This window comes from Bubalus bubalis, chromosome 19, assembly GCF_019923935.1.
Source record: "Bubalus bubalis isolate 160015118507 breed Murrah chromosome 19, NDDB_SH_1, whole genome shotgun sequence".
NCBI classification, from domain to species: Eukaryota; Metazoa; Chordata; class Mammalia; order Artiodactyla; family Bovidae; genus Bubalus; species Bubalus bubalis.
Window position 1 is genome coordinate 18,536,903 of NC_059175.1, and position 27,672 is coordinate 18,564,574.

The window sequence follows — 27,672 nt, forward strand, 5'->3', positions numbered from 1 at the left end:
TTGTTTTTATTGGCGCCTACACGGTATATTAGGTGTCTGATGTTTATATTTATAAAAGATTACCCCACTTTTATAATTTAAGGGGACACTAATAATTTAACTTTGACTTGCAACTATGTTGCACATATTCCTATTGTGCAATATATTGTGTGGTATATTCCTATTGTTTTCAAATAGTTTAAAAATCTAATTAGAAAATTACACCCTCTATTGCTTAGGTAACTTGTCATTTTAGTTCTTTTGACTTCTACCTCTGTTTTTAACCTCAGTTATTTGGAGGAAAGTTATTTAAGTTTTATCAGTTAGCTAGTTCTGGTTAACAAACTCCTCCAAAACATAGTATCTTGAAATGATAACCTTTTATTATTTTCTATGAGTCTACTGGTTAGCTGGGGGAGTTCTGTTTATCAAAGCCAGATTCTGATTATTTTAGCTGGCCTTTCTCATGCATTAGAGGTTAGCTGGGGGTCTGTGATACTCTTGATTGAGGAAGCTCAATACTCCCCATGTATTTCTTATCTCTGCTCTCATTTTTCTAGCAGTCTGCTCCAGACATGTCCTTATGGTGGTGGCCAGGCCACAGTCCAAAAGGGGAAAGCCCCATCATGCAAGAGGGTAGATGGCAAGGCACATGTGTTCTTCAAGGCTTGATTCCTATCACATTTGCTAATATCCCATTGGCCAAAGCAAGTCATTGGGGAACCTCAGGGTCACACTGAATGAATACAAAGCTATGGGTCAAAGGATGTAGCTATAGGGAGGTCGTGAACTGGGGCCTCAGGTTCCCAGGTATCATTTCACTCTCTTTCTCCATCTTAGCTGTCTTTGTTTCAGAAGTTTTACGGTTTGTTAACACTTCTATAGACTGGGTAGAAAAAAAAATCTGAATTCTACCTTGTTACTTATTTTCAAAGTTTGGAGAGGGAGCAGCTTCTCATTAAAGGCTAAAATAAAAAATTTGCTTTATTTACGTATATGCCTCTCTCCCCTCATTTTTAAACTAAATTATGCACTACAAATTCTTGTATAATGAAGTGAGTTCTTTTTAATTTCTATCCATATCCATCCCTGAGCTCTATTCTGTCTCCAACTAATTTCTTTATTTTGGGGCCAACATTCCAGTAGCATTTGGAGGGCTTTGGTGGGTGGGTCTGTGCTTTTTTAGTCTTGCTTTCCGGTGTTCTTGCTTTTTGTTTTCTTTTCTCCTAAACTCTACATTTGCATTTCTTCCTGCCCACTCTATGAGTTTGGAGAAACCTCAAGCTGAACATATTTCAAAGAATACTCACTATCCACCCTTTGTGCATTCACTCATGCCCTCACCAACAAATATTTGGTGAGTGGCTTCCATACTATTTCAGGCATTTGTAATATAGTAATGTGCAGGCCTTCCTGGAGCTTATAGTCTAGAGGGGCTTGACAGACAGGAGACAAATGCATGAATGCACCTCATTTGATGTTTAAAGGTGATAAGTGTTTTGGTCAAAACAAAATAGGGTGAGTAAGAATGATGATGATGATTGAGGAGTGAGCAGATATTCACGAAGGGCCACTGAAGTCAGGGAGTGAGCTGTGACGACCGGGGAGGATGCTATAGGCAGAGGAAAAGCAGATGTGAAGGCTGTCTGAATAATGTTCAGGAAAACTGCAGTTTCCAGTGGGAAGAGTGGTGGGAAATGTGATGAGGAGACAAGCAGGGGCCAGATCACTTAGGGCTCGGTAGAGTGCAGTAAGGTCTTGGCATTTATTCTAAGGAGACAGGAATCTGTTGGTGGGTTTGGGGCAGGAGAGACATCATCTGGTTTCAGGGGTAGAAACTGGTAAACTATGACAGTCATGTTAAAGGGAGGCTGCCTTAGGGGAGCAGCAGTGGGAACTGTGAGAGGATGGCAGACTCTGGAGCTCTCCAAAATGTGTAATAAACCAAATTTAGACATAGAGATCAGCACTGCAAAGAGGAGCATATGGATAAGTGTTTCCCAGAGAAGACTCAGCATACTTCCAGTGATATCTGAGTGGTAATTAATTTTGGGTGCTGTGTCACATGAATAAACCTTTTAAATTGGAATAATTATTTATGAATTTAGTGTATATTAGGAAAAATAGAAAACTTGTAATTCTACACTTATTTCTTGAAGTGAGTTTAAAGTATTGAGTACACTCTACAGTTGAGTACAGAAGTGAAAATAAAATTGTGAGAGATGTATCTGAATTACTAGATTTAGGACACAGTGGCAGTATTATTTACAAGATTTAGACCTGAGAGACAAGTGAATGATGACTCTGGTTTTAGGGTAGTGTGTAATCATAATCACATTGCCATTTATTGATTATCTACTGACTGTGAGGCCCTGTACTAAGCACCTTATAGATGCTTTTTTTCCCCAATTCTCCTTGCAGTCCTATGTGATGTAGGTGGTAGAGTTTTGATGTTCCCATTTAACAGATGAGAGAAGTGAAGATCATAGGGAATAAATCACTTATTCTAGGAAATGCCTGAGATTTCAAATATTACAAGATTATGAAAGTGCTGTGTAGTTCTGGTAAATTCTCTGCAAGCAGGGACTTTGTTTGGTACACTAAGGTATACTCAGCATGTAGAATAGCTTCTGATGCACCAGACGTTCAGTCAATATTTGTTGAATGAATGAAAGAAAAAACAGTGGGTCTTTTTCTTTTTTTTAGTTGAAGTGTAGTTGATTTACAATGTTATGTTAGATTCAAGTGTACAGTAAAGTGATTCAGTTATACATATAAATACCCACATATATTCTTTTTTTCAGATTCTTTTCCATTATAGGTTATTATAAGATATTGAGTATAGTTCCCTATGCTATATAGTAGGTCCTTGTTGGCTATCTGTTTTATACAAAGCAGTGAGTCTTGCCTAAGTCTGATTCAAGAGTGGTGAATATTGGAGTTCCTCACAGCAGGATGGTCTTTAAGAAGTAATCACCTGAAAGTTTCATGGAAAGGCCAGATTTGGGGATGAAAGGGTGACTTACTGTGCTCTAAATGCAGGTTTTCCCATCATCCTAGTCTTGGTCTTTTATTTTTCTTCCCTTTTCCCTTACGAGTCATATCTACTTCTCTGGGTGTAAGCGTGTCAACTCCCAAGTCTCAGACTTTGGTCCTAAACTCTCACCGAAGAACAAATAAACCCACTAACACACTTGGAGCCACTGCAGGGTAACATAAGCTTTGGTAAGTCACTTAAGCCCAAATCTGTGTCAGTAAGAGGAAGAGAGGCACACTTGACCTGAGCCCTAACCTGAGTGGAACCCCTGTGCACCAGAAGAAGGTTGAGATGCTTAGGGAGCATGGCATAAGGGAAAAGATGACTTGAATGGCAAAAGGCATTTGGTTTTCATTTTCCTTGAGCATGCTTGCTTTGCTTTTTACCTAGAACTTTCTATAAAGTTAACTACTCTTATTTTGGGTAAGTTTTCTTACAAAGCTTGGTTTTTCCCCCCCACTTAAATTGAAAAGGCAAAGTATTGAAAGCAAAGTCATTCAAGGACTTAGACTGGGTGAAGCTCACACACCAGTCAGGGAAGTTCCACACACACACGCTTTCTGCTGGCAGCAGCCTCGAGGGCGGCCAGCACAGGGCAGAAACTCTGGGAAGTCTGTGTGGGGGGTGGACGACAGACTGAACTGAGAGCAGGGTCATTCCTTTTCTTCCTTCCTTTCCTTGCAGAGGTAGAAGCTGCCAAGACTGGGGTGTGTGCCCTAATAAGAACTTCCCATCTTCCATGCTCACTGCCAGAGCTGCTGCCTTCTCCTGTCCCTTCCCATCTGTTGCCCTGGGTCCGTGATCAGCCCTGGCAGCACGCAGTTGTTTTTTTTTTTTTTGTAATTATGAAATACATAATTTCTGCAAAATTATATAAGAGGAAGTGGGGGTGTAAGGAAAACCACATTATTACCATCTTCTGCAAACTCCTGATCTCCTAGATCAAAGACATGGAATTTCTAGCACAGAATTTCTAGCGCAAGGTTGAAGAATGGAGGTAAGTTCTACACAGAGCAAACACCTGCTTTAGGAGGCAGGGTAAGGTGAACAAATTCTAGCTGGGTGGACCTAGAAAGCCACTTGGGATGAAATAGGATTCCGATTAGGCTTTGAGGGAAGGATATGACCTCAATGTTTGTTTTTAGGAAGAAAGGGAGTCCTAGCCTAGGCAAAGGAAGCAGCCTCTTCAAAGGCCTGGATGCATGAAAATGCAGAGCCTGGGATGCAGTGGGGTCAGGGGACATGGGGAACCAGCCATGGGGAGGGAAGTTGTGGGAAGGATGTTGTTGGGAAGGATGCCAAGAGACTGGAATAGAAGTCAGGGGAGGTTGTGGATTGCTTTGCACGCCAGCTGGGTGCTTCACACTTGATTGGTCTGTGTGGTGGGTGAGCCTTCTACATCCTGGTGGAGGGATGTGGGAAGTGGAGTGGCAGGAGGGCCATGGTCGGGGACAGCTAGGAAACTGCTGGTGGTTTTGGTTTTCAGATTTGTACTTTCAAATAATTTTAAATTTAAAGAAAAGTTGCATGAATTCTTCAACTGGATTTACCAGTTAACATTTTTCCACATTTGCTTTACTATTCTCTCATTTTCTATCACATATGTATTACTAAGAGCTCTTTCTAAGCCATGTGAGAGTGAAGTTGCAGATATCATGCTTCTTTTACCCCTAAATATTTCAGTGTGTGTTTCCTAAAAATAAGAGCTTTCATTTATATAACTTAGCACAATTATTTTAAATTGGGAAATTTGGTATTGATATACAACTGTTGTCTGTTGTATACGTTTTACTAATTGTCCCAGTATATAGGAGGTCTTATCTTTCCTTTTTTTTCATGTACCAATGAAGTAGACTGGGCGTGAAGCACTGGGGGTGGGAAGAATTCAGCCATTTTGGAGGTGGACCAAACAAGATCTGGCAGCAAGAGGTTCTGAGGGTGAGAGAGGAAGTTAAGCTGATGAGGAGGTTGTAGTTTATAGGATGGTGGTGTTAATCAACATGGAACTCATGAATGAAATTTGAATTGCAAGGGTGGTCTGATGTTTTGGATTTTTTATTTAATAATGATAATTTGATTTCTGCAGTGTGTTAAAAGGCAGACAGGCAGTATAAAGAGAGGCAGCTTAGCGTAGCTTTTGGAGCTAAACTGCCTGGATTGGAATCAGGCTTTGTCACTTTTTAGTTGTGTGACCTGGGGAGGCTACCTAGGTTGGCTGTTTCTCGGAGTTTTCATCTGTGAAATGGGGATAATGGTACAACTTGCCTCCAAGGGTCCTTGTGAGGATTAAATGAGTTCTTATTTGTTAAGTGCTGTATTATAGGCCTTCCTGACAAATGAAGTGCTATATTTAAATCAATATAAATAAACCAAATTTCCTACTTTTATGTTACTGAATCCGCACTAGCAAATCTTTGAGGGAAGTACTACTATTTTTATTAACTGGGACTCATGTTCCATGATTTGCCCAAGGCTAAACCATTGCTCATATAGAACACTCATTCTGTTCCACATATCAGACTATTCTCAGGGTTTCTACTTGAGAATACCCCACAGGTGGTGGAAATGGGCTAGTGATTCAGTATTGGGCTAAGGGCGGAAGGCTCTGGAGTTGAGAATCCTCTGCACTGGGGTGATTGTTGAAGACATGGGATGCATGCATTTGCCAAGTGAGGTGAGAGTTTGTGAAAGGAAAGACTGAATATTGGAACTGGTGATGAATGAGACAGGGTAGGAGTAGTCAGGTATGAGATAAAACGGGAGGGTGTGGAGTGAAGACAAGGAAAGAGAGTTAAGGATAACTCGCCCATTCTTTGGGAGTTGAAGCGGGACAAATTCAGAGCAGAGAGCTGGGATAGTAGTGAATGGGTCCCTTGTAGCCTTAGTGAGAATGGTCCATTGGCTTGGTGAAGGCAGAAGTCTATTTGCAGGGGTTCAAGAGGATGATGGGAAGAGAAGAAATGAATTCCATGAACATTAACTATTCTTTCGAGAAGGTTGGCAATGAAAGGAAGAGAACTTAGGGAGAAGCAGGATTAAGAAATGATCCCTTTTCAAAAGAAGCAACAACAGTCCTTGTCATCTGAGAGGGAAAAGACAGAGGCCGAAGATACAAGAAATAGTGGGGAAGATGAAAAGAAGAGACTGGCAAAGGTAGGCCAGGAGCATGGGCTTGGTCTTAGAAAACAATAGGGACACTTCTTTAAGATTAGAGAGGAGAAAGAAGTGACGTGCCATGTCCTGTGACATTTCATGGGGAGGGGAGTTCACTTAAAATCACTTCAGTCTCTGTAGAGTGGGCAATGAAGCTATTCTTTGGGGGGGTCAAGTACGTTTGAAAAAATGAAAGAACTGGAAAAAGTTTGAATGCATATCATAGATGAGCAAGGGGATTGTCTGGTGCTGGCCAGTGCCTAGGACTGGTTGAATGACATGGTTCTACAAACTATCGTAGTGGGAATTTCTCTAGTGATACCCTGGAATTAACACTAAGAAATGGATTGAGTCAATCCAAGTAAGGTTTTAATGGGGAGCTAAGAGTACTTGGTGGAGAAGGAAATGGCAACCCACTCCAGTATTCTTGCCTGGAGAATCCCAGGGACGGCGGAGCCTGGTGGGCTGCCATCTATAGGGTCGCACCGAGTTGGACACAACTGAAGCGACTTAGCAGCAGCAACAGCAAGAGTACTTGGAAATCTCATAGGTCAGAGAGAATTTAGTTGGGAATGCTTAACCAGGGGCTGTGAATCCAAGAGGAGGCTGAATAGGCTAGGTTAACACTTCTCAGACTTTTCCTTTGAACTGTACATAACAACTAAAAAGAGAAGCTTAGCCCCAGGGCTTGGGGGCTTGACTCAAAGTAGCCTATCAGAGACTTTGTAAGTTTTAAAGTCTTAAACTTTATTTTTAAAATATTTAAAATTCCACGATGTGTCTGTATTTAAGTATTAAACTATTTATTATTGAGTAAAATAAATAGTTAAAAAATATATGCCACATTTTCCCATGACTAGGCCTTATACTGGGGTGAGGGTGGGGGTATATATATCCTAGTTTAAGAAGCCTGGAACTAAAACAAGAAGAAAAAAGCAGCATTAACTGGAGAGAACAGTGATGGGGAAAGATAAATTCAACAGGAGGCAAGGAGTGGGAAAGGTGGAACCATTTGAGTTGGTAGCCAGAGTGAGGTTTGTCAAAATGTCAGCTCTTGAAGACAAGACAATTGTTGAGTGACAGTGGGTCTCAAGTGTGCTCCAGCGAGCCAGTGAGTGAGTGAGATGAAAAGATGGAGGCTGGGCTGCTTTGGGTGATTTCAGTCTCATTGAGTTGCTCTTGACTTAGAACCTGAATGCAAAATTTCTTTCTTGAGGTGCACAGTCAAAAAATTAATATTTGAAAAAAGGTTTTGTAAAATGTTAAGCCAGGCATTTATTTTTAAACACTGTCTTGAAGTCAGAGAGAGATTAATAGAGCCAATTGAAATTCCTTAGGGAAAATTTGATATCTGCCTCTTGCCTTATAGCCTCCATTAAAAGTGGAAGCAAAAAGGGTACAAGTGAAATGCCAGTTATGACACTGAGTAATTTTTTAAATAAATGCATTTTCCAATTCACTGATAGGAGACATCCTTATTTATTTTATATCTGATGGTCTCTCTCTTGAACAACAAGCAGGTAATTTGTGGAATTAGTGGCTATTTCAGAAGAGTAAGTAAGCTGTCATTTGTGCCCATCCTGTTCTTATGTTTCAAAATCATATTTCCAGCAATTACAGTGGACTCTTGGACAACTGGAGGTTAGGGGTGCCAACTTCCTAGTCAGTCAGAAATCCACGTATAACTTTATGGAAGGCTCTCCATTATCTGTGGTTGCCTATCTGCAGTTCCTATAGTAAGTATTTATTGAAAAAGATCTATGTGTAAGTGGATTCCCACAGTTCAAACTCATGTTATTCAAGGGTCAACAGTACTTCCATCCAAACTAGTGGATGGACTTTTGGCAATGGTGTGATATTGCTGTAAACAAAGGAATGCTGTCAGAAGTCTAATGTTAGCCATTTGTTTCTAGAGTTTTGAAATAATTAATTATAATGTCTGATGTTGATCACGTCCATTGGCAACTGCTTTCAGTGCTTCCCACTTCCTTTTTTAAGTTCCCAAACCATGCAAGTAATAAATGTTTATGGTAGAAAAGATGTTACATGAATAGAAATCATGGACTATCCCAAACCAACCAATGGGAAAGTCTCTGTGCATGTCTTCTCAAACTTAGTTTTTAAGCTATTTCATGACAAATTTGTGTTTACACAAATGAAATTATATATAGCTTCTTTCTTACAAGTTACGAAAGTCACGATTTATGATTCTTTGTACTTCTGTGTTGGGAAGTCATGATTTATGAAAGGTAAGCATTTTAGCCTCCTTTAGAATTACTTTAGGAAAAATTATCTGGAGTTTAGTGAGAACAATAATAAAGTAAGAGAAATGAGAAGGAAGTGAACCAAGTGATAGCATGTTAAGGACTAGTATATCGTATATTTCTTCAGCTTAACATGTGTTCAGCTGTAAAGTAAGGAGTCTATTTTCCACATTTGAGTCTGGTCTTTCTGGTTTAACCATTTTAGCTGCATCCTCTCCAGAAGGATATCAGTGTGATGGAACTGGGACTCCATGCTTGGCATTGACGTAATCCTTAGTGCCACGTTGAGATTTTCCACTGTCAGCATCAGAGGGCTCTCTTATAAGGCTCAATTCCTGAGACCAGTGGGAGCATCCCTGGAGTCAGGCAGCAGCTTCTCCCAGGGGAAGTGACAATCAGAGCCCTGTTTGCTTTACTGGGGTGGGTAGTATTGGACCTTGGAACTGTGCTAGGGGAAAGGGCTCATTGTATCTCCTCTGCTCCTGCAACAGCTGACTTATCTGTGGGTTTGCCTGTGATGATAAGACCCAGACTGATGCCTGAATTCCCATGGTCAGTCTTTTCATCAATAAGGAAAGATTTCTTCCTGATTATCATTTCTCTAATTTTACTTTTAAATTTAGGTTTACTTCTGATTATGCTGGGCTATTTGTAAAACACAAAATTCAAGTCAAAGATTACTACACTTTCTTTCCATCCATATTCTGGGTGAACCAGAACAAATCCCACAGTGTTTCTTTTTTTTTTTTTTTTTTTTGGTGGCAGTGGTGGGATCCACAGTGTTTCTTATCCTTCTAAAATGTTGGGCTAATTTTCACAAATCAAAAAATCACGTGGTTTTCTGGAAATGCTGGTGTGTTCTCTTAGAAGAATTAGGCCTCCATTCATTGAGAATTATTAATTTAACCAAAAAGATATTACAATATGGGTGTGTGGAAGATTGGGAGGGAAGGGAGAGGAAAGAAATAAGTTAAAATTTCATTCAAAGGAAAAGTTTTAGCATTAGATTAGGAAATAAAGACTGTCAGTAACAAATGGACCATTCTAAAGTTTGCGTAAACTTGTTTCATGAGAGTACTTTTATTTCTGAATAAAGCTCAAATAGTTTCTCATGAGAAGGAACGAATATAGAAATCTTCCAGGATGTGTTGGAATTGGCAGTTGACTGCAGCTTGGCCACGGCAGGAAAGGGCAACTTTTCACTGCGGTGCTTTGTGCCAGAGTCTTGGGCAAAATATCTGCCCTTCTCTCTGGGAAGACACCCGCGGAGGAGCAGCCCGGGAAAAACTGAGCATGAGGGCAGTGGCATCCTGGTCAGACAGCATCCTGACCTGTGTTGCTCTAGCAAAGTTTCTCCAGTGGATAGAATGTTTTGCTTTCATAGTCATCTGGATTGTTTGCTAAGGGTAGAAATGTCCTGGCCTCACCTCCGACCTGCTGATTCAGTCTCAGGGGCAGGGGGAGGTTGCTGCTTGGGAATCTGTATGTTAGAGAAGCTCCCAGGGTAACTGTGATGTGTGGTCATGTTTAAGAACTGCTAGTGTAAATAATGACAGACAGTAAGACAGACTGACGGGAAGTACTGTAGGAACTGCGTGCGTGTGTGTGTGTGTGTGTGTGTGTGTGTGTGTGTGTGTGGTGTAACAGCTGTGAGTGGAATTCAGGTTACTGGAATTTGCCAAGAGACAGCGAGAGAGACACAGCAACCAGGTGCCAAGGACGTGGCCTATGGTCTTACCAGAAACTCCCTCCTCTAGGGTATGAGCTTCTGGAAAACATTGACTGGTCCAGATTAAATCCTGCATTCCCAGGCCTAGTGCAGGGTTGGCTCCAGAAAAGGCCATCACGATATTTTCTTTATGGTTCTGTTTGCTGTTTATTTTTGATTTTCTGCCTTAGGCAAGAATTCTAGTATCCAGTTTTCTTTGGTGCATTTGCAGATTTCTGACACTTCTTTGGTTTATTAGGTTTTTAAATTTCATTTTATTAGGATGGCAATCTACAGATTTAACAAACTTTGCAGATAAATGACAGAAGCTGAAACTATATCTGATGCTTTCTAATGTATACCCAAAGTCTGTGGTACATGACAAGAATGAAGTTTTATTTTACTTCTTGAGTGTACCAAGCATAAGCATTCTCTAACGAGGAGTTAAAAAAAAACCTTATGGGAAAAAGCTACTGGATACCAATGGATGGCAATGATTTTGGAACTCTTGGTGTTAGTGAGGGTTAATGTTAAGGGAAGCTACTACCTATAGTTTGGTGTAACTGGGATTCCTTTACATCCCAATTTGCAGCACAGTCTTGGCTTTGCCTATCACATTTGGCTAGAGCCTCTTTTATACTCAACAGTTCTCTGGTTCAGTTGATAGTCATGTGGTGACTATGAGGATAAGAGAGAGAAAGACATTTCCTGAGGTCACTGAATAGCACACATTTCAGTCTGATTTATCCCATTCCAGGTCCACCCCTAACATTTGTAGGCCCAGGACCACAGTCCCTTCTGTCCCACAGCCTTCCCCTTTCATCCTTTATCTTCTTTCCCTGACTCCACTGTGGAACAGTAGGAATATGTGTGGACTGACCAATCTGCTCATTCCAGCTTTATCCATACCCACAGCCAATAGCTGCTCATGGTCACTCCTCAGGCCTAAGGGTATATACACTGGCTGTAAAGTAGTCTGCCCTTGGGAAGGTAAAGTCCCACATGGACACTGGAGGCCGGCTTTGGACCATTTGAGACAGATAATTCCAGCGGCGTTGGAACCCAGAGAATGGTCCAAAGGGAGATTGTTGCTATACTGAGGTATAACCCTGCAGACTCCTGGCCCCATGGGAAGGGACGACGAGAAGAGGTCATCATGTGGGGAGCTCCAGATTAGGGTTACCTGGTCCTAGAATGGTCCTGTCCTTTTCACTTTTCTTTTCCAGTGATCCTGCCTCCAGCACATCTTTGAGCATCCCAGGAAAGAAGGCTCATGCCATTTGGGATAAGCATATTTCAGACATGAATGCTTGATTGAGATCAAGCATTGAGATCCATGGTATTGTTTATCTGGTCAGATAGAAATCCCTGGTCTATTTCAGGTGGGCTTGTCCTTAAATGCCTTATATTTAGGGTATCCACTCCATTTTTCAGTTGAAACAAAAACTTAAATTATATGGCTTAAGGTTTTCAAAGTCAACCAAAGAGAAGCCCTGGTATATTTCATCAGTGGAAATCGGTTAATGTTTTCTTTGCTTGCTGATATGTTCTATCGGGTGTGTGGGTGTGAAGATAGGAAAGCCATTTGCACAGCCATTTCCACTGTGGTTTTCTTTTTCTGAGGATCAGTCAAGCAGAAAGACTTTCCTCTCTTGTGATTGCAATCAAATTATTTACAATTCTCAGATCCTTCTTCTGTTTCTGTTTGTGGAACTTCTTGAGTAATTTTAAAGTCAATAAACACTTTTCTTCTCCTTGCCTCATTAGGACTGAATGAGCTTACAGGGCAATGTGGTCTTTTCCTGGCCTAGGAGCAACTATCCCCTTTTGTGGATCCTTGCATACCTGTAGATAGGGTCATTGTATGTAGCACAGAGACTGTGCCTTGCACAACCCTGGAGATAGATGCCACAAAGAGTATGAATGGGATTGTGTAAAGTAGCAGCCCTGCCTAGGCAGGTTTTGGTCAGAAATTCCTCCTAGCTATGTACTCCCAACAGGGCTGGCTTTCCTCCCCACCCCCCCCCCCCCCTTTCTCACTCATTATAAGCATATGAAGAAGATGGGTGTTTGAAGAGAGGAGTTGAAAATCATACTGTTTTCTGTATTTTTCTCCATTTTTTGAGGGTACTCATTTTCCATTTGATGCTGCTGCCACTTAGGGAAACTTAGAAACCACTAAGGTTGTATAGAACTGATTTTTATATAATCAGTGATTTTCCAACAATTGTACCAAAAACATGTTTTCTAACTCCTGTTCCATCCTGACAGTTAGCTTCCCTGGGGTCTGAACCACTATGACTTCTCCATTTTAATAGATGGTTCAGTATGTGATTTTCCTGGAATTAATAGCATAAAGTGATGCTTCAAATATCTATGCATTATTGTCCATTTGTAAGCAGTGACATTTAACCCTAAGTCACACTGCTTTGGGAAATTGTCTGATAGGTGCTCCTGGTATCCAAGCTTTATAGGAATGGTCTATTCGATTGTGACTAGAGACTCAGCTGAGCAGAAATTACTATTCATATGTTTTCTTGCTACATTTTTGCTTTTCAGTGGTGGTAGAATGAAGAAGGGCGCACTGAATTGCAGAATAATTATCAGATGGCTCCTGATGTGCAGTGCATGTGCGTCCCCATTATCTTTGTGTGCTGCTCATTACCATGTCTCTTCTTTGATTATTGGAAACTTCCATTCTTAATAGCTTAATTTATCCCTACCAACGCCAGCCTTCCCTGACAGCCTGAAAACCAGGCTTGATCAAATCCAGGTGTATTTTAATTCTTCTTTATCAAACCCAAGAGAGAACTTCTTAGAGACCTTGCTGATCTACATGTCTTGAAGAAAACACCGACTGTGAGAATTTTGATGTATAATGAAGCCCAGGGAGGGATGGGCTCCATTCTAAAATGTTGCCAATAGATATAATTTGAGCAAGTAAACATGACATACATTCTTAACTATTTTCCAAAAGTGAACATGCTAGAAGAGAGGTAATTTGAAACTTTCCAGTAGCAACAGGATGGCTCATAGCTGGAGTAGTTCTCACAAATGCCAGTGGAGAGGCAGGTGTTTATTAGGAGCTCAGCAAAGTATTTGTTAATTGAATAAATGGATGGATGTGATCTTTTAAAAAAAATCTTCTGCAACACTTTCTGGAGAAAGTTTGTGGCTTTCTTTTTTCTTAACTTTTTATTTTATATTGGAATATAGAATGTTGTGATAGTATCAGGTGGACAGCAAAGAGACTCAGCCGAACATATACATGTATCCATTCTTCCCCAAACTCCCTCCCATGCAGGCTGCCACTTAACACTGATTAGGTTAATTCAGGCCAGAGAACACCTGGCAGGAATGTCCACATCAACCACACACACTGAGCCCTGCTGGGTTGTGTGCTCTCCCATGCAAGCTAGTTGATTTGCTCTTGGCTGAAACAAATCCCTGTTTTATAAATGACATTGAGGCTCAAAGAAGAGTTCAAATCTTCCTCAAGGCAACTGAGCATTAGAACTGAAATAGAAATGTTGGTTTTCTGACTCTAAGCGTAGGGTTCTGCAATTTCAGGAATGACCTGCCTTTTTGAAATCATGGGCCAGAGCAATGGCAAAACTGCCATTTTCTGGAAACTGCAGCTGAAAAAGATGACATGGACTCAGCACTCACCCTTATATAGAGGAGATTACAGCTAACTCTTGAGGATCTTGGTACATTAAAAACTTAAAAGGCACATGGAATATATAGGGACATCCACCAAAAAACCCACATTTTGGGAATTAGGAAAATGTGAGATCAGAGAAGGGAGGAAAATGTGTCTAAGTTCTTCCAAGCAATTTCTTTTGCTATTCAAGCCAAGTCTTCTGTCTGTTAATTACAATTTCAGGAGAAACTTACAGCAGATCAGATGTTTGGAAGCATATTAGAAATCAGGATGGAAGAGGCTTTATACCTCATCCATTTGCATTTTTGTGTTACTTTGTAATGTTATTAAAGCATTTTCATTTTACATAGATTCTGTCTTTTCAGTTGCCCTGCAAACCTATTAGAGCAAGTTTCTTCTCTTTTTTCATCTCTTCCATATATTCTGTCCACCTTGAGAGTCCTCTGAGCAGGACAGACCCCGCATGACATATTCAAGGTGTTCCAAGACGCTTGTGTGCTCCCATTGGCTTGTTCTTATTTCTGCAATACATACCTTCCACTGGGATCATTTTTACTTGTTAAGGAATGTTGCATTTTCAAGGCCCTGTTTTCAATGTTAATTAACTTGCACAGATGACCTTGTTGTTGTTCATTCACTCAGTCATGTCTGACTCTTTGTGACCCCGTGGACAGCAGCATGCCAGGCCTCCCTGCCTTTCACCATCTCCCAGAGCTTGCTCAAACTCATGTCCATTGAGTTGGTGATGCCATCCAACCATCTCATCCTCTGTCATCCCCTTCTCCTCCCACCTTCAATTTTTCCCAGTGTCAAGGTCTTTTCTAATGAGTCGGATCCTCACATTAGGTGGTCAAATTACTGAAGCTTCAACTTCAGCATCAGTCCTTCCAATAACTATTCAGGACTGACTTCCTTTAGGATTGACTGATTCAATTTCTTTGCTGTTCAAGGGACTCTTAAGAGTCTTCTCTAACATTATAGTTCAAAAGCTTCAATTCTTCAGTGCTCAGCCTTTACGGTCCAACTCTCACATCCATGGTGATGGTGATTGCTAAGTCATGTCTGACTCTTGTGACCCCATGGACTGTAGCCTGCCAGGCTTCTCTGTCCATGGGATTCTCCAGGCAAGAATACTGGAGTGAATTGTCATTTCCTTCTCCAGAGGATCTTCCTGATCCAGGGAATGAAGCCAGGTCTCCTGCATTGCAGGCTGATTCTTTACCAGTTGAGCTGAGGGAAGTCCCTCATGTCCATACTCAACTGATAATACTCCCTAGCCCAACGGCACATGGTAGATAGTTTATTCTGTAAATTGATTTACCACTACCAGTGGATAAAGCCCTGAAAAGATGAGAAAAATAATTGTTTGGTGGTAGAAAGGGAGAAATAGAGGTATAGAACACTTTCTTTGCAAAGTGGATGTTTTTGTGCTTCTGTGGAGATCAACTCAGGTATGTCAAGGTGAGGTATTAAAAGGAGGGAGAATGAAAGGGAAGGTTCATCATCCAGTTTGGCTCACAGCCTTGACTTGTGATGTTTTGTAGACTGAGTGTAAGAAAGTAGGGAGTGAGACAAAAGCTTTGCTTTCTGCTTGGTCACCAAACTTCTCTTCATGCCAGCTTATTCTTGTTGTGTCTAGGGTTTTCTCACTAAAGAAATGCTTCCTTTTATGCTCACTGTGGGTTCCATGGTATTAAAACTGAAATCATTTGACCACCCAAGCTAAAGTAATGTTGGCAATTAGTTTGGTTATTTTCACTAAATAGTGTAACCAGTATTATTCATTCTGGCTGTAGTGAATATGAGATACAGCTAATTAGAATTTCTGGCTAACCCAGATTAAGGCAGAAATGTCATATCAACAGTAACTCCCTTTGGCCTTGATGAAGAAAGATTCTTGGCATAGGTCCATGTTCTACAAAGAAAGGGTTCTACAGGGTCATGGGGACATCATCCATGCAAAACACCCTCACTCCCACTTCTAAACCACTCAGGACTCCTCAATCCCCTGCTTAAGTGACCCCTGTGTTAACTGCAGAGCCTGCATGGACCTGTCTGGGGTCAGATCTCCCAAGGGTAAACTGCACCACTTGTGTGTGAGCTCTCCTAAGACCAAAGCACGTGGGGCTGTGTGTGCATCTAGGGTGTGTGGGCAGAAGTGTTCTCCTGAGTGTGTGCAGGTCCCCTTGCATTGCAGAGCAGAGCTAAAGTTGAGAAAGGGAAGGGGAGTGGGGTTTTTAGGTGGGGGCCTTTTGCTGCAGAAATTTAATGGATGGGCTGATGTTTTAAACTCTCTAGTGGGAAACCATTTAAAACATTCAGCTCATCCTGCCTTTGAAGCCTCAGTACTTTGAATAACTGGGCTGCCCAGGTAGCTCAGTAGTCAAGAATCTGCCTGCCAATGCAGGAGATGCAGGAGACATGGGTTTGATCCCTGGGTCAGGAAGATCTCCTGGACAAGAAAGTGGCAACCCACTCCAGTATTCTTGACTGGAAAATCCCACGGACAGAGGAACCTGGTGGACCATAGTTCATGAGGTCTCAATGTGTCAGACACGACTAAGTGATTGATCACACATGCACTTTGAATAGCTAGGTTTTCATTGACCACTGTGGTCCTTGAGTGGCTTCCTGGTCTTTGGTCTGCACCTGGAGCAACAATGGTTATCATTCTGTGGATTCGTGGGAACCAGGGATGACTGTTCTCCAGGGACTCCTAGGGAGTTGCTGCTGGTGCTAATCACTATTATTTCATGAACACTGAAATAGCTTATGTTTTTGTCAACTTATTTTTCCTTGAATACTGGACAGTAAAGGAGTGTGTACATGTTCTAGTGAATTCAGGATTCTGGTTGTTGAATTCTGGTTACTTGATTTTTTATTACTGTAGGTTGTACTTGCAGCTTGTTCAGAGTCTTAAGCAATTTAACACGGGCATATTTTATCCTTTTGTTCTCTCTCCACTATAATGTATGGCCTTTGAGCTCAGGAAGATGATTTATATGTCACTGTAAAATATCCTCTTTCTTCTTCTGTCTCTTTCCTTCCCCTTTCTCTCCCTCTGAGGTATATTTATGCCTGCCATCTCCCAGGCCCTGTGCTAGAATTTCTCTCATGCTAATTTTTATTTTTATTATTTTATGTATGTATTTTTAATTGGAGCATAATTGCTTTACAATGTCGTGTTGGTTTCTCTCATATAATGACATGAATCAGTCACAAGTATATATTAATATATAGTCCCTCTCTCTTGAGTCTTCTTCCTACCTCCCCACCCCTATCCCACCCCTCAAGTTCATCGCAGAGCACTGGCTTTGGCTCCCTGTGTTAATAGCAGCTTTCCACTAGTTACCTATTTTCTTTATCTCATGCAAATGTTTAAATAATATAATTGTTTCAAATGTTAACATCTAGTGTTTAGTAAACCCAGAGTAGAAAATAACTTTGTTCCTGAAGCACAAGTATTTATAGAGATTTAAAGTAAATATTTCAGTATCCAAGTATTCGGCTTTTTTCTTTTCTGGAGAGAAACAAATAACTGTAGGTATTTGTTACCTTGCAAAAAATACATGTGAATATTTTCAGACTTTCTGCTCTGTAATTAGAGTTGTAGAGTTGTATCCTATAACTTGGATCTCTTCTTTAATTTTTTTTTAACTGTATATATCTTTGTAGTGTCTCTTTTTTTCCCTCTAAACACTTTATCCTGCTCCCCACTCTTACCACCCCCAACCCCCCACCATTTCTCTGGATTTTTGCCTTTTTCTCTGGGTCTTCCCTGGTGGTTCAGATGGTAAAGAATCTGCCTGCAATGCGGGAGACCCAGGTTTGGTCCCTGGGTTGGGAAGATCCCCTGGAGAAGGGAATGGCTACCCATTCCAGTATTCTGACTTGGAGAATTCCATGGACAGAAGAGGCTGGTGGGCTACAGTCCATGAGGTCGCAAAGAGTTGGACATGTCTGAGCGATTAACACTTTCACTTTAAGGGCTTCCTTGGTGGTGGCTCAGATGTTAAAGAATCTACCTGCAATGCATGAGATCCAGGTTTGATCCCTGGGTTGGGAAGATTCCCTGGAAAAGGGAATGGATACCCACTCCAATATTCTTGCCTGAAGAGTTCCATGGACGGGGAGCCTGACAGGCTATAGTCCTTGGGGTTGCAGACACAACTGAGCGACTAACACTTTCACTTTCCACATTATTCTCTTTCTTCTCTTCCTCTCCCTCTCTTTCCCCTTTTCCCTCTGTTCCCACACACCCCCATTCAGCTGCTTCTCTCTTGTTCACACTCTCTTCTCAGGCACATGCCCTTTGTCCTTGTCTGGATTTATAACACCTGGGAGAAGAGCCAACCACAGTTTTAATGTAACAAATGGCATTTAACTGTGAGGTCCCAAGTTCAAGAGCTGGAAAGTCCTCAAGTGTCAGGGTTGTCAGAACTTTTGAGATTGATCACCTAATAAGGTCCTCTTCATTTCATGCCAGAGAAGACAGGTCCAGTGAGTTATATACCTGGCCCAAGGCTGCACCATGACCAGGCTCCAAATCTCCTATTTACCAGTTCAGTCCTTTTCTAAAAAAATAGCTTTTGAATATATTCAAGTGAAAACAAATAAACCACCACTAGTTATAGACTTTTGTATGTGGACTCCTATGGTGCCAAGGAAGAAAAATAAAGTTGGAGGGGGGACAGCATGAACACAGAAGAACACATGAGATGCCCTGGAAAATCATTTCCTCAAAAAATCTCAAAAAGATAACTTAGAAGTTGCCAATAAGAACTACAAACAAGTTCAGACAAGTTACTGCAGGGAGTGATACACTTAAGTTAAGAGAGCGGAAGTGGTACATTTGTTGATATATGCAGAGAGGGAGGAGCTATAGGCCTTATAATTGGAAAATATTTGGAAAAAAAGGAAAGAGTTGATCCTTTTCCTTGACTTTTCCTATTTTGTGACAAAGCATACAACAAAACTGTTTTAATGCATAAATTTAAATCAATATAATGTAATTTACTTGGATTAATATAAATTAAAGCTCTTCAGGCTAGACCAGCTGTAATCATCTGCCCAAAGATCTCCATTTTATCATTATTTAGAGCTAACAAGACATTTATGATCTCTTTTTGGTTGTCTCTGGTGGAACATTGTTGGCAATAGTTTCCTGCCTTGAAATTCTCATGTGCATGGAAATCCAGTTAGGAGAACGAGTAAGTAAACAACTTCTCCTAAGAGTATAATCTCTCCTTTGTGACATAAATTAGGTATCCATTCACATCTATGGAATAATTCCCGGTTTTGCAATTAAATAATTTGATATGCTCAAGCAAACATGCCAATCTCTTTCTAGACTAGGAGAATTCAGAGAGCTTTCTATTTAAACAGACTCTGCTTTTAAATAAATGCATCGTCTTCTCAAAATTGAATTAAAAAGAGCTGATCTGAACTGCAATCAGGTAGATAATTAAACAGCAAGGTAAGAGGCTTATGACTGTGCATGTTCACAGTGTTCATTGAAAAATAAAATGTGATTATTTAATCCTAATGGTAGTTTGACCAGTGTACATGTATAATGTGAAGTTTGCTCACTTCACATTTTAATCTCAAACTGACTGGTACCTTTGAAATTAGCTTTCTCATAAAGACTAGACGAAATTGGAGAAATCCGATCTCATTTCATGTTTTTCTAGTATGTGTGTAGTTGAATGGAAAAATGAAGATGCTACTTTGAAACAGTTTTTTAATTTTTCCCTGAGTTATAAGGCTTTGTTTTCTCAGGTCTGTTTAATTATCTGGAATTTTTTTTGGAGTGATTTTTTAAATACTAGGAAATATTCTCACTTTTTCAGCATAGCTGTGGCCTCTAAAATGTCACAGATGTTGGATTTTTATTTTTAAATTTTTTGATGGCAGTTTTTACATTTTACTTCATCTTCTAGTAATTTGGCATGTAAATATGTCTTCCATAGTAAATTTTAAGCTCTTCCGGTGCAGGGTCTGTATCTTGTTTTTTATTCCTGGGACCTTTCATTTGATTGGTGAAATGTTTATGAACTCAGTGAATGAAGATGAGATATTCATTGCTCTCTGACAGTGTACAGACATATGGTTGGCTGACTGTTGCCTAGGAAAGCTGGATGGCCAGTTAAATTTACCCTTAGATGAGGTTTAGAATTCAGAGACCACATACTCCTCATGTTCTATAGATTATGTTGTTTCTTTGAACAAGTTCAGTTCAGTTCAGTCGCTCAATCATGTCCGACTCTTTGCGACCCCATGAATTGCAGCATGCCAGGCCTCCCTGTCCATCACCATCTCCTGGAGTTCACTCAGACTCACATCCATCAAGTCGGTAATGCCATCCAGCCATCTCATCCTCTGTTGGCGCCTTTTCCTCCTGCCCCCAATCCCTCCCAGCATCAGAGTCTTTTCCAATGAGTCAACTCTTCGCATGAGGTGGCCAAAGTACTGGAGTTCAGCTTTAGCATCATTCCTTCCAAAGAACACCCAGAATGAGGTGAAAAGATAGATCTCTGTTCTAGCCTTTTTTTCCCCAGTGTGATTGAAAACATAATTCAATGTGATTAATTATGTTGAAAGAGAGTGGGAAATATGATGACATTTAGTTAAAGAAAATTCCAGATTTTGCCCTTGGTTCTTTGAACAAGTGACCTTTCCGTTTTTTTCTCAGATACTTAAATTCCAAGGGCTGAGTATTCTCTGTGATAGAATGTCCAAGTCCTGAGGATCTGTTCTTACTATTTCTCGCTGAACTGTTTATTAATCTTTTCCAAGAGGAGGAATGAGAAAGATGAAAGATGATTGTGTTTTTGCTGTTATTTAAACCTTCCCATGAAACTATTTAGACTCTTTCTGTATTAATGAGAAAAACTATGTAGACACTTTTCCTGGGCTGTTGAAAGTGGTAAGAAGAGTTCTTTATTATTGTCACTATGTATTTAATAATACTAGTTCCAATTTTATTTCACATTTATGTAAATAGCATTAATTTTGCAGCAAGCCTAGCAAGACATCACCCACACATCCTGGTCAGTAAAGCTTCTGTTATCAGTCATGCTATTGAACATGACTGAGCTGAAAGTGGGGTCAGTCCAGCTTCCCTCTCTTGGCTTTGTAGACAGTCCAGCAGGGCTATGGAATTAGGGATAAAAGGAAACTCTTCTTTTGATTTTTCTGAATCTCTTCACACTGTTTAAACTCCTGGAAGTTTTCTCCACTGGGAGGAACAGCATGGTTCTGATATCTTTAACATCAACAGACTATGGGTCAAATTCAGTCTTTAATCCTTCTGGGGGTAGGGAAACAAAGGCATGTCCTATGACTTCCTTAATGCCCACAGTTATTGGGAGAGCTGGGCAGGCTATGTTTAGAACTTAGATAGCTCCTACTATGCATCCCTTACACTGTGAACTCTCTTGGAGCAACCTTGGGTTATGCTAGAGTTAGCAGACAGACCTTTTCATACTTTTTATGGGGGTTCTCAAGGCAAGAATACTGAAGTGGTTTGCCATTCCCTTCTCCAGTGGACCACGTTTTGTCAGAACTAAAGAGCCTCTTGATGAAAGTGAAAGAGGAGAGTGAAAAAGTTGGCTTAAAGCTCAACATTCAGAAAACTAAGATCATGGCATCTGGTCCCATCACTTCATGGGAAATAGATGGTGAAACAATGGAAACAGTGAGAGACTATTTTTTGGGGCTCCAAAATCACTGCAGATAGTGACTGCAGCCATGAAATTAAAAGACGCTTGCTCCTTGGAAGAAAAGTTATGACCAACCTAGACAGCATACTAAAAAGCAGAGACATTACTTTGCCAACAAAAGTCCATCTAGTCAAAGCTTTGGTTTTTCCAGTAGTCATGTATGGATGTGCAAGTTGGACTATAAGGAAAGCTGAGTGCCAAAGAATTGATGCTTTTGAATTGTGGTATTGGAGAAGACTCTTGAGAGTCCCTTGGACAGCAAGGAGATCCAACTAGTCCATCCTAAAGGAAATCCGTCCTGAATATTCATTGGAAGGACTGATGATGAAGCTGAAACTCCAATACTTTGGCCATCTGATATGAAGAATTGACTCACTTGAAAAGACCCTGATGCTGGGAAAGATTGAAGGTGGGAGGAGAAGGGCATAACAGAGGATAAGATGGTTGGATGGCATCACCAACTCAATGGACATGAGTTTGAGTAAGCTCCAGGCATTGCCAATGGACATGGAAGCCTGGTGTGCTGCAGTCCATGGGGTCGCAAAGAGTCAGACACAACTGAGTGACTGAGGTGAACTGAACTGAACTGAGCAGAGACCAAAGAGAGATAGGGGCAAAAATATGTGCCTCCTGGAATTTTCATCTTATATGAGCATCTAAAGGTCTTAGCAAGCACCACAGGATGCTTGGAATGCCTGATGATTTACTGAGCTGTGGAGTGTCAGTTCATTCATTTATTTCAGGAACATGTGTTCAGTGTTTACTTAATGCAGAGCACTATTTTCAATACTTTAACAATTCTAAGTTCCATTTTAAAATTTTTAATTGGAGGATAATTGCTTTACGATATTGTTAGTTTCTGCTGTACAACAGCATGAATCAATTATAAGTATACATATATCCCCTCCCTCTTGGACCTCCCTCAGAACCCCGATCCCATCCTTCTAGGTCATCACAGAGCACCAAGCTGAGCTCCATGTGGTATGCAGCAGCTTCCCTGCTGCTGCTGCTAAGTCACTTCAGTCGTGTCCGACTCTGTGTGACCCCATAGACGGCAGCCCACCAGGCTCCCCCATCCCTGGGATTCTCCAGGCAAGAACACTGGAGTGGGTTGCCGTTTCCTTCTCCAATGCATGAAAGTGAAAAGTGAAAGTGAAGTCGCTCAGTCGTGTCCGACTCTAGCGACCCCATGGACTGCAGCCCACCAGGCTCCTCCATCCATGGGATTTTCCAGGCAAGAGTACTGGAGTGGGGTGCCATCGCCTTGTCCGAGCAGCTTCCCACTGGACAGCTATTTTCAAACATGGTAGTGTATATATGCCAGTGCTTCCAAGTCCTGTTCTTAACCTCATCCTTTATATTGGACAGCTTGTTTCTATAATCTACATTCACTTTTTCATTTATAGGTTGGTGTTAGTAATGGTCTGGTACCCTCACAAGAAACTTAGGGTTGATTACTGGGTGAATGTCTTATTTCAATAAATCCATATAAAGATATAAGGACAGCATTTATATATTTGTGGTCAAGTCAATGGTGTCTTATTTTCTCCAACATAAAAATAGATATCACCATTTATATGACCAATTACCTTTATCCAGCTCAATTTGACCAGGTCAGTGAACCTTGTAAGTTTGTATTGTGAAAGATACAGAAAGCATACTAATGCCATTAACATTTGGTTGAGTTGAACTTGTGATTCCCCCCAAATTTATTCTGGTATAAAGTAAATTATAGATAGATTTTTCAGTCCCTAACTTGGTGTTCTCATCTAACTGCTCTACAAAGAAATGGTGCATATTAAAACGACCATTTTAAATAACTCAATCTCCCTGCCCCCTCTCTCCTCAAGTGAAATAACCCACATTCTTCATTTTGTTATGATTTCAGTTTGTCCAAAATAGGTTGGGGATAGGTTAATTAAATAGTTATATATTATAATTAACTTGGGATTAGAACTTAAATTGGAGCAAAACCACTTTTGAAATAATTGGAAAATGATAAAATATATTCAAATGTTAGCATCTGAATATGAATCACAACATGAGACTCCTTTTCATAAATATGAGCCTGAATTTTAGGTTAAATCTCACCAATCATATCCTGACAGATGTTTCTAAAAATAAGTCTCTGAGCCAGCTTGTTTATGTTTCATTTGTCTCTCTTTCTCATGAAAGGTGACTTAATAAAATAATGATTATGTGAGCTGGTGATGGTTTATTTCCATTTAAACAGGAACTTGCTTTAGTTTCTTTTGTTATGATTAGGGAGAATAATGACTTCTTGCTTTTCAGCTCCATTTGTGAGGGATTTGTTTCCTTCAGAACACTTCCTGAAGCCTCCTCACTTGCCAGCTCATAATCTCAAAGGGTCTTTGCCCTGACCCTCTGCTTCTTTGAACCCGGGACATTTTACAAAAATCTACTAAGATTTTTCAGGTAATCTTTAAAAAATGGGCTTCAGGGGGATTTTAACAATCAAATTAATGATGTCTGTGTTAAAAATCTTTAAAATCATGTTTTCATGATCCACTGTGTGGGTGCGGGGAGGAGAGGGCAGATAAGAACCAGAAAAACCTAAGTAGGATTACAAATTTTTTTTTCCTACTTATTTACTCATGCCTATTCAGGCAATTTTATGTAGGCTTTTGGAAATTCTAGAAGCTTCTTCATTTCAGGCTTAATATATTGGGCTCATAAATATCAGATACCTTTTGGAGGCATTATACGCTGAACATTATACAAAGTCTACTCTGTGTTGCGTCAGGAGATTGAATTGTTTTCATTAAAATATCTGCTACGAAAGCACTGAGATTAGATGGGATGTTAGCTCTCTTTTTTTCCCCCTGCTATCAAATGTCAGAGACTTGTATTGTTGGTAGGAACTGAGATTTCATTTCCCTTGGCCACGTTCTGATGCTGGCTCGACTTGCAGCATCGCTCCCGTTCCAGATTTGTATGCCCAAGGTAAGTCAGAAAAGAAATTTCAGGAGCGAAGCGTGGGTTTGTGGATGTAGTGTGGGGGAAACCAAGTGAGGTCTTCAGAATGAAACAGTACATCTTTTTAGCTAAATGTGTGAGAAATGGAAAACCCTTTACAACCTAAACATCCCACTGGTGTGATTATCAAGTATGTAGTGTTTATAGTCAAAATATGACCGAGGGTTTTTTTCAAGCAAAATGTTTTATGCTATGTGTGGGGCAGGCATCTGTGTGCCTGCCTTAAATTTATGAGCTAATAACATTCTGTTCCAAGAAATACTGTCAGGTCTTATAACACCACGGGTTTGTTCTGAGTTACTCTGGTAAATGGATGATTTTGCTTTTAAATAATCACTCCTGGAATTTTCAAATATAAAGAAGCTCACATAACATTTAGTTTATGAGGAAGATGCCTTTTTCATTAATGCAAACTGTCCAGATTGAATAATAATTGCATTTTCTCTTAATATAGTTTATTATTTTCTGCTATGTGGAATGACTGTAAATGTCAACAAAATAGATGCAAGCAAGTTTTAGGAGTGAGATTACAAGCAAATGATAATAAGCACAATTATGAGATAAATCAACTGAGATAATTGAGCCAGAATAAACTATAAATAAAATGGATTTTAAAAAGTATGAGGAGCTAAAGAACCACTGATAGTAAAACAGATATTCTCCGAGATTACCACTCTAAGGTAGTAGTAATAATAATTCTGCTGAAACTGATCAGGACTGGTGAGAGTAACTGCTCACTACTACTTAAGGAACTGGACCCTGTAACTTGGTGTCCTCACTGTGTACACACCTCTCCCCTGCTAATGCACCCTGGTCTTATATAAAACCGAGTGGCAAATATTTAGAGTGAGTTTTTCGTGTCTTTGGGATTTTTGCCTTCCCCGCCATTGGTAAATAGCATATCTCCTCTGCCAATCTCTGACCTTTGAGGTAACTTCCTTTGTTAAACATCCACTCATTTATGTGAGTATTAGTTTTCTTTCTTTCTTTTTTCCTCAGTTTCAAAAGCTACTCCTTTTTTCTGCCTCACATTCAACTGCTTTCAGTACTGAATAAGGTCCTCTGAGGAAACTGTTGTCTACATATTTGATAGGAAGGGAGTCAGAAGCAAAGGAACTAGCAATCATAAAGATAAGTTTGCACATGTGAACTGAAGAGAAACATGTTTTTTCTTCATTGCAAATTAGGCTTATATATTACGAGTTGTAACTTTCACGCTAGCATATATCAAAATGAAGTATAGGTTGGTTGAGATGCTGTTCTAAAGTGTATGATATGGTTTTAATACGTGGTGAAACTGACCTATATGATATTTGTAAATTTTCAGAGGCCCCATGTGGACCTTTTGAAGTAAAAACATATTGGAAATGGATGAAAACATGATACTTGCCCTGATCCATACAAGCTGGGATATTGAGAAATCAGCATGTGTTCATGAGCCGGAGGTCACAGGATGGTATCTAAACACTCTTGTGTTAAGTTATACCGGGACCATCACCGCAGACCTGTCGGCCCATCAGTCTAGGGCAGTGCTTTCCAACTCGTGTCCATCAGTACCACTGCTAGAGAAGTCACTGAGGCCTCCAGGGAATGCAGCAGCGACCCCTCTTTATCTGTCCCTTCATAGTTTCCATGTCCAGCTGCGTGTAGTTTTCCTCTCTGTATTCTTGCTTTTGAAATTTCTGGGCCAAAATTCGGCAGGGAGAAGGGCAGGATAAGGATGAAGCGACCAGTATGAGGAGACGTAACATAAGGTCCAGTTGTGCTACACCAGCGGAATTACAGCAGACCAGTGAAGGAATTCTAGAAACCTGAATTCTGTTACTGACATGTTAACTGTGAGGCAAGGCTGTCATTTGCTCAAGATTGTGTTTTGTTTCTATTGTTATGTCTACCATGACGGCTGCTGCTATTAGCTACCATCTGTTGTATCAAAGTACTTCAAATTAATATCTCAACCAACCTGTATTCTCTTGTTTATGGATGGTAGCATGGAGTGGTAGCGGGGGTGTGCTAGGCCTCTATGTGATAATACGGTTTTATAACCTGCTTTTGTTTTTATCTTTCCATTTAACAAACTGGTGTGCACATCAGTTTGCTCCTCTAAATATTTTTCTACGACATAGTTTTTTATAGTTAGTTTTTCATGATTAGATGGCATTCACCTATCCAATCAAATTTAAATTATTTGCTACAGTAAAAATTGGTATGTATTTCCTTGTAACTAAAACAAAATATTTTCATAGGATATATTTCTAGAAGTACAGCTGGTAGACTAAATAGTGTATTTGCTTACAAAGGTTTGATTTTTTTTGTCAAATAGCCGTCCAGAAGGTTTTTTCCCCCTTCTATTTATTTTCCTACCAGTGGTGCATGAGAAGGCATATTTTCCAGTATTTTAAATAGTATTGTTTTTAAATAAAAACCTTGCCAATCTGATATGAGGGAAATGGTACCTCACTGTGGTTTTATTGCATTTCTTAAAATACTAATGAAGTTAGACATTTTTTCCTTTATAAATTGCCCATTAGTATCTTTGCTTTTCTTTCTTTTGGGATGCTTAGTTTTCAATTAATTTTATTGAAATTCTTTATATAGCACAAATAATATTCATTTGGCTATGAGTCTTCTATAATGTAAATATTTTCCCCATTTTATTAGTCATCTTTTGACTTTTTTCCCTTGGTAAGTTTTTATATGAGAAAATTTTGTGCATGTAGTTGAATCTTTGCCTGTTTTCCTTTTAAGGTTTCTGCCTTTGTGTTTAGAAAGGACTTTCTGTTGTGTTTAGAAAGGACTTCCCCACCTCAGGATTATATACACTTTTCTTACATTTTCTTCCAGTACTTTTTTGGTTTCTTTATTTCATATTTAGATCATTATCCATCTGGAATTTATTTTGTTGTGTAGCAATGTGGGGATTTAAGTTTATATCTTTTCCAGATAATTTTCCACTTGTCCTGACAACGATTTACTGAATAATCTATCCTTTTCAAGTTTTACCTTGAAAAAAACATAAAATTCTGATTTTAGGTTTTCTATATTTTTCATTGATTTCTCTACCTCTTCTTTGGTCATCATATTATCTTGGCTGTTGTAATGTATTTAAATATTTGATAGCTTGAATTACTCATCTTTCCAAAAATTTC

The 27,672-nt window shown here is 39.9% G+C and overlaps 1 protein-coding gene across 6 annotated transcripts in view; it reads left to right on the plus strand.

The window, feature by feature from the left end:
• The window catches only part of PDE4D (phosphodiesterase 4D), a 1,672,581-nt gene that overhangs the window by 86,862 nt on the left and 1,558,047 nt on the right, over positions 1–27,672 (plus strand). The window contains exon 1 of one of the 6 annotated variants that reach the window (XM_025270793.3): positions 23,845–23,962. The exons of the other annotated variants lie outside the window; for them this stretch is intronic. The gene's annotated coding sequence lies outside the window, so the exon portion shown is untranslated. Of the gene's footprint in view, positions 1–23,844; positions 23,963–27,672 lie in introns of those variants that run through there. 6 annotated transcript variants of the gene reach the window in all.